The sequence below is a fragment of the Camellia sinensis genome, chromosome 8 (assembly GCF_055761805.1).
Source record: "Camellia sinensis isolate YWXY chromosome 8, ASM5576180v1, whole genome shotgun sequence".
Taxonomy (NCBI): domain Eukaryota; kingdom Viridiplantae; phylum Streptophyta; class Magnoliopsida; order Ericales; family Theaceae; genus Camellia; species Camellia sinensis.
This window is the reverse complement of record NC_138968.1, coordinates 119,379,318-119,387,234: the sequence shown is the minus strand read 5'-3', so window position 1 is coordinate 119,387,234 and position 7,917 is coordinate 119,379,318.

Sequence of the window (7,917 nt, the reverse complement as noted above, 5' to 3'; positions counted from 1 at the left end):
CAAACGGACGCTTCGTCCGGGAGGGGAAGGACTTTCCATCCTGTGGCTTCCCAGAGCCGTGGCTGAACGCGGAGAGGAAGCGCGTACCGGGGTTTCAGATTTTCTTTGACCTGTAGCTACCTGGAGATGACGTTGCCGAAGGGCAGACAGATCTATCAGCTGAGGTTGAGCAGAGTAAGGAAGCGCAGTCTGAGGACGCTGAAAATGATATGGGGGTAGCGCTGGCATGTCTACTTTTAGATCCTCCGATCGAACAGAAATGCTTGGGGGATAACTTCTCGGTATGCATGATCGGGAATGAAACAGCTGCGGGCCTACCATCAACTATTTTGGATGCATCCATCGCATCCTCTCTCGTTTGGCAATACGAAGAGGGATTTTTATCAAGCAGCACCGGGTCAGGTAGTGAGCCGGAATCTGATTCCACCGAGTCTTGTGAGTCGGAATCAGGTTCCAGCTCGACTGAGTCTGAGTCCGGTATTCCTGGGGGTGATAACCCGGATGCCACAGTCCTGTCTAGGTCGTCATTTTCTTTCTCTTTTGAGTCTGTTGTAATAGAAGAATCGGACGGCTTGGAAGTATTTAATGAGAATGATGTGGATGTGGTTTCTGAGTATTTTTCTGTGCCTTTGATTTATTGCTTAAATTAGGATTTCCAAAATTTTGATGAAAACGACGAGGAAGAAATTCCTCCGGTTTTGCAACGATTAATTGATCAAGAGCAGGAAAGATTTGTTAAACCCTTAATGGATGAAATCACTACTGTGAATGTTGGTACTGAGAAGGACCCACAGCTGGTCCAGATCGGGTCCACGTTGTCTTCGGAGGAACGCGAGCGCTTAGTCGCTTTATTAAAAGATTTCAAAGACGTTTTCACGTGGTCCTACGAAGACATGCCTGGAATCGATTCTGAGATTGTACAGCACCGGATCCCTCTTGACCCCGAGGCCCGACCGATCAAACAGAAACTCAGGAGGATCCGCCCGGACTGGGCTCTCAAGATTAAGGAAGAGGTCACCAAGCAAATCGACGCAGGCTTCCTGTTAGTATCCGAATACCCGACTTGGTTGGCCAACATTGTTCCAGTGCCGAAAAAGAATGGCAAGATTCGAGTATACGTGGATTTCAGGGATTTGAACAGAGCTAGTCCGAAGGACGACTTTCCCTTGCCACATATTGATGAGTTGGTGGATTTTACAGCGGGGCATGCTTTGATCTCATTTATGGATGGTTTCTCAGGCTACAATCAGATAGTGATGGCACCCAACGACCGGGAGAAGACTGCTTTCACCACCCCGTGGGGGACATACTGTTACAGAGTGATGCTGTTTGGGTTAAAGAATGCTGGAGCTACATATCAACGGGCCGCGACCACGATATTGCATGACATGATCCACAAAGAGGTGGAGGTATACGTGGACGATATGATTGTCAAATCCAAAGAAAGGGAGGGCCACTACACCGCCTTGTAAAAGTTCTTTCAAAAGATCAGAGAATTCCGGTTGTGACTGAATCCTCAGAAGTGTACGTTCAGTGTTACGGCAGGAAAAATGCTAGGGTTTCTGATTACACAAAGGGGCATCGAAGTCGACCCTTCCAAAATCAAGGCCATCTTAGAAATGCCACCACCGAGGACTGGAAAGGAGGTGCGAGGCTTTCTGGGTAAAGTGCAATTCATAAGACGGTTTATCTCAAAATTAACCTTGACTTGTGAACCACTTTGTGGTCTCCTGAAGAAAGGAAGGAAATTCCAATGGAACGATGCCAAGCTGCTTTTGAACAGATCAAAGAATATTTACAGAACCCGCCCGTGTTGTCGCCGCCAGAGCAGGGGAGACCGTTGATATTGTATCTTTCAGTGACTGAGACCACGATGGGTTGCATGCTTGCGTAAGAATCAGAGGACAAAGTGGATAGAGCCATCTGCTATCTGAGCAAGAAAATGCTAGAGTATGAGACTCGCTACACATCGTTGGAGAAGGCTTGCTTGGCCTTAGTATGGGCTACCAGGAAGCTGCGACACTACCTGTTAGCTCACTCCGTAATGTTGGTTTCACAACTGGATCCCATCAAATACCTTTTCGAGAAACCAGCGCTTATGGGTAGGCTAGCCCGTTGGTTGCTGTTGCTCTCCGAGTTCGATCTGAAGTGTGTGACGCGTCAGTCAGTAAAAGGAAGAGCAGTAGCAGAGTTCTTAGCCGATCATCCAGTGGAAGGGGGTGAAGCAGTTGAATACCTATTCCCAGACAAAGCCATTTTGCACATCGACGATGAGTATTGGACGATGTACTTTGACGGAGCGTCAAATCAGTACGGGTATGGGATAGGAGTGTTACTGATAGCACCCGACAATTCCCATATCCCTCTAGCCTTCAAGCTCCGGTTCAAAGTCTCGAACAACGAAGGAGAATATGAGGCATGTATTGCCGGTTTAGAAGCAGCCCTGGAACTAGGGGCAAGACGGTTAGACGTCATCGGGGATTCGAACCTTGTTGTGTCTCAGGCAAAAGGAGACTGGAAAGTCAAAGAAGAAAAAATAATAATTTACCACCAGACCTTGGACTTGTTAATTCCTCGGTTTGAGAAGCTAACTTTCACTCATCTAGTAAGAGAGAACAACAGGTTCGTAGATTCGCTAGCAACTCTATCTTCCATGATAGACATCCCGTCTGGAGTCCGGATGCGTCTGGTTATTATTGATTGGAAGTTCGTGCCGGCATAAGAATCAATCGCCGCCATAGACGAAGTTCAGGACGAAAACCCCTGGTATTATGACATTTGGAACCTCTTGGAGAAAGAGACATATCCACCAGGGGCGAATGCCAAGGATAAGAGGGCGATCAGAAGAATGGCCGTTCAGTTCATCATCTGTGGGGGTAAGCTGTATAAGAGAGGTCATCTGGGAATGCACAAGCTGTGTGTCGAAGCTGAAGAATCGAAGCGCCTGATGGAGGCCATCCATGGAGGAGAATGCGGTGCGTATATGAACGGAGTGATGCTAGCACGGAAGATCCTCAGACAAGGTTACTACTGGTCCACCATGGAGGAGGATTGTATCGGTTTTGTTCGGCGATGCCACAAATGTCAGATCCATGCAAACCGCATGAACATCCCGCCGTCGAAGCTGTACAACATGACTTCACCATGGCCGTTTTCAGTTTGGGGAATTGATGTGATCGGGGCTGTCACTCCGAAGGGATCGAATGGGCATGAGTTCATCCTAGTCGCGATAGATTACTTTACAAAGTGGGTCGAGGCCTAATCATATGCCGTGTTGAAGGCGTCGCATGTTGCAAAGTTTATCAGAAACAACATCATTTGCTGCTACGGGGTCCCAAACGAGATTATTTTGGATAACGGTTCCCACTTCAAGAAGGAAGTGATTGACTTGTTGGAGAAATACAACGTGGCTTTTCATAAGTCATCCATATACCGGCCGCAAACCAACGGAGCGGTCGAGGCCGCCAACAAGAATATCAAACACATACTGCAGAAGATGGTGGAAACCTACCGGTATTGGCCAAACAAGCTGCCATTTGCTCTGTGGGGCTACAGGACTTCAATTAGAACTTCTACCCGAGCGACTCCATATTCATTGGTTTATGGGATGGAGGCCGTTCTACCTATCGAGATTGAGGTTCCATCATTGAGAGTATTGGCTGAGTGTCAAATAGCCGAAGTAGATTGGCAGCAGAGCAGATTTGAGGAACTCATGCTTTTTGATGAGAGAAGACTGAAAGCACTGCACCATGTTCAAGGCTATCAGCGCAGAATTGCCCGGGCTTTTAACAAGAAAGTTAAGTCTAGGAATCTAAAGGAAGGAGACTTGGTGCTCAAGGACAACTGAGCTCCCATCCACGACCCAAGGGGCAAGTTCAGACCTAATTGGACTGGTCCCTACATCATCAAAGCTATTTGGTCAGGTGGAGCTGTGGTCCTGATAGACCTAGATGGCCTAGAATTTTCCCAACTGATCAACATGGACAAGTTGAAGAAATATTACCCCTGAGAGGCTCGTTAGGCCGAAAACCCGAAAGGGCAACCTAGGCAAAAGTTAGAACACAAAAAATTAGAAAATATAAAAAACTGAGCTCGCAAGGTTGAAAACCCGCAAAGGGCGACCTTGGCAAAAGTTAGAGCGTAAAAGGAGAGTGAAAATACCCGAGTGAACCTAAGCCTGAACTACGTAAGGCTTGATTCCCATCTTTGGGATACGTAGGCAACTTTATCCTGGAGTTTAGCCATAACCTTTTCCCCGATCAACTTTGTCCATTCAATCATCTCAGTCATCTTTGTCTATCAGCATCCATTGGAATCTCCAGTGCAGTGTTATTCAGACTAGGGGCAACTTTCTGTTGCCATGCAGTGCCGCGGTACTCTTCAGACTAGGGGCAACTTTCCAGTTGCAGGGATCTGGGGTTGTGCATCTCAGTGACAGATCTTAGGCGTGCCCAGTTCTGATCCATATCGAAAATGTTTCTGAAAAGTTTTAATAAAAGTTGACTTCGTTCAAATTAATCTTTTTACAACTAAGACCATTTTTGGACCAAAGCGGAAAATTTTCAGTGCCACAACCTTCAATTTCATTGATTTCAAAAGCAGTGTTCTCCTGCTCTTGCATACAATCGAAGTTGCTTTTTATTACATTCATAAAGAAAACTTGAAAGTACTAATAAAGCAATAAATCCGGGCATAGTCAAGTCAAGTGTTCCTGCGCCCCCTCCCAGAGCTGGTTGAAGCCTTTGATGCCAAGCTGGGCCCTTCCTGTGCCTCTTCATTGAGCCAATCCAAGCACTCATCAGACAAAGTGCAACTGAAAGTAGGAGCGGGGGCCAGGAGTTTTCTCGTCCTCCACGCGATGGCCTGCCGAGCAAGCTGTGCGCCTCGGGCTGGGAATGCAGCAGGATACTCTATCCCCTCTGGCGGACAGGTCTGATCATGGCCAAATTGGTGCCGAATTCGGAATGGGAAATAGAATACACAGTGAGTGAGACCAATCAATTGAATCCCAGTCTGCCGGGACATGTTGTAACTCATTGCCGGAAGGCTGAGCCAAGGGCACCGCCAAGCAATACGCTCTTGCGGACAAGCGGTACATCCAAGCGAACCACCATCCCTCATCAAGGGCATTGACTAGACGGTGCCGGAAGAAGTAGCCGCGAGCTGAATATGCTGGGCAAGAGTCCACAACCTGCAGTTTGTCCATCAACCATACCTGGGAAGGGATGAAAAATGAGAGAATAAAAAAATAGAGAGATGTACGATAAGAGAAAAGTAAGAATAGGGTTTTTGTGAGAAAAACCGAGCTTGAGGGCCGAGTGATGTGAGCGATACATATGTGAGATTGGATGGGAAACATTACCTGTAGTAGTAGTGGACTTCCTGCTAATCTGGTCGTCTCACGACGATAAAAGACGTCTAAGCCCATCAACGTCTCAGCCAGAGTCATGACAATACAGCTCTTGCCCTCCTTCAAGCCTTGGGCAACCTCGGTCAACCGGACACTAGACCCTCCGGAGCCTGAGACAAATAGAAAATGAGATAGCATGCACAAACAGAGGGCATGTCGCCGGAAGCCTTGCCAATGATGGTTGTTGCGATCACCGGCATCAGAAAACCGATCGATCAAACTCGGAATATCCAGCATCCCGTTACAAATCAGAGACCGAGCGTCATGCATAATAAGTCCACACATTTGCCCTAAGGATTGGGCATGGCCAAAATTAAGTTGGGGCAGGAGCTCCTCGTCGCGCTCGGACTCCATTAAGGCTCGGAAATCTTCGAAGGTAGGACATATCTCTTGCCCAGCGAAGCTAAAGACATGCGTCACCGGATTCCAAAACCTCGCCGCGGCATGGAGAAACGGAAGGTGCAACGGGATACGACCCAGAGTGAATAGTGCATTTATATCGAAACCCTGAAAATTCAACTTTTCTGAGCCATCCAAGCTAGCAATCCAAGCTGTAAGATTTTAAGCAAGAAACTCTTCCATTAGAGCAAATCAGTGTGGAATTGAGAAAAACTACGAAGCTGAGGTCTTTTGTAGGAGATAAGGTTGGGTGGAGGACAGGTGTCAACATTCTAGTGATTCCTTCATTCATAGCCGGCCGGCCAAATATTGTGCCGACCGGCCATCACTTTTTTTGCCGACCGAACAAATTTCTGGCCGATGACCATTTCTTGTGGCCGATGGCCTCTACCCCTGGCCGATGGTCTTCCTCCTTGTTCCCTGAGCTGTTTACGCTAGGGATTGGGAAACTCCACCACCTCCAACCCCCCCCCCCGGTGATCAATTCTTGCGGAGTCACACCTGTCTGCTTATCAAGTTATTGTACATTTGCTTATTGAGTTGTATTTCACTCTCTTTAAGTCTTTGATTTGTTTATCGAGTTGTACTCACACTTGATTGGTTATATCATGCCTTTGTTTTGCTTATCGAGTTGTAAGTCGGTTCACTACCTGATTATTACGATGCAAGTACTCAATGTTCAAAACAGGTTCAATTTCGTTCACATTGTGGTGTGATACCTTGCGATGCGATGCATAGAAAATTTACAAATGCAACATCTTTTGAACAAAATGGTTGTTTCATTCTCATCACGTGTTTTGCAAAATATGTAATTTTGAGAAAGAATAAAACCTGCCCGAGGCAGTGCAATGTGCTTAAACTACCAGTAAAAAGGAAAGGAAAGCATAGAATGGCAGGGTAGCAAAGTGTCGGAATTGATACCAGTAAAACTCCCCTTGCGGTCAACGCACCTTCCGCACCTTTGTTCGGGTCAACTACATGGTTTGGCACCTTCATCACTCGAGACAATGCGGGAAAACACACTTTTTAAACGTGAACCTTCGAGTTGACCTCAGGCCACAACTTCTACGAGCAATGCTCGGTACGTACGAAGAACGTCCCTTCCTGTATCCTTTTCATGTCTTGCGGATTCCACAAATCGTTTCAATTATGCTGTGTTACAATACTTTACATTCCAGCATCGTGAATAACATGTTTTTACTTACATGTGTACATTCAACTCTTCTCATACACGTTGCTTGCGTAGACCGCATGTTTGTAATCAATTCCATTACTTGTGTAGACCGTATGTTTTGCTTGCGTAGACTGCATGTTTGTAATCAATTCCATTACTTGCGTAGACCGCATGTTTTGCTTGCGTAGACCGCATGTTTGTAATCAATTTCATTACTTGCGTAGACCGCATGTTTTGCTTGCGTAGACCGCATGTTTTGCTTGCGTAGACCGCATGTTTGTAATCAATTTCATTACTTGCGTAGACCGCATGTTTATAATTAATTACGTTACTTGCGTAGACCGTATGTTTGTAATCAATTTCATTACTTGCGTAGACTGCATGTTTTGCTTGCGTAGACTGCATGTTTGTAATCAATTTCATTACTTGCGTAGACCGCATGTTTTGCTTGCGTAGACCGCATGTTCTGCTTGCGTGGACCGCATTCTTATGTTCAAATTCATTACTTGCGTAGACCGCATGTTTGAAACCAATTTCATTGCTTGCGTAGACCGCATGCTTATGATCAATTTCGTCGCCTGTGTAGACCGCGTGCTCCACTTACATGTCTGTGCCTTCACAGCATTGTTATGCTTCCCACTTGCTTTGCATTGTCATGCATTTTCAAGTACATTAATATGCATGTTGTTAATCACATTGGACCTGTTAAGTTTGTTTTCTTTGCAGGCACGATATTGTATGTACGGTTCATTTAAGGCTGGTGCAAGCCGACGAACTGTACAGGTATGGTATACTTCGAGTGAGACATATCGAGAATCATATAGTTCTCTTACATCCTTTCTGCAGTATAGTGTAGTTCGGTGTATGCTAGCTTAAAACTGTTGCATGTGCGCTTCGTTACAGCTTTCTTTGCATGATCATAAGTTATGTTCGG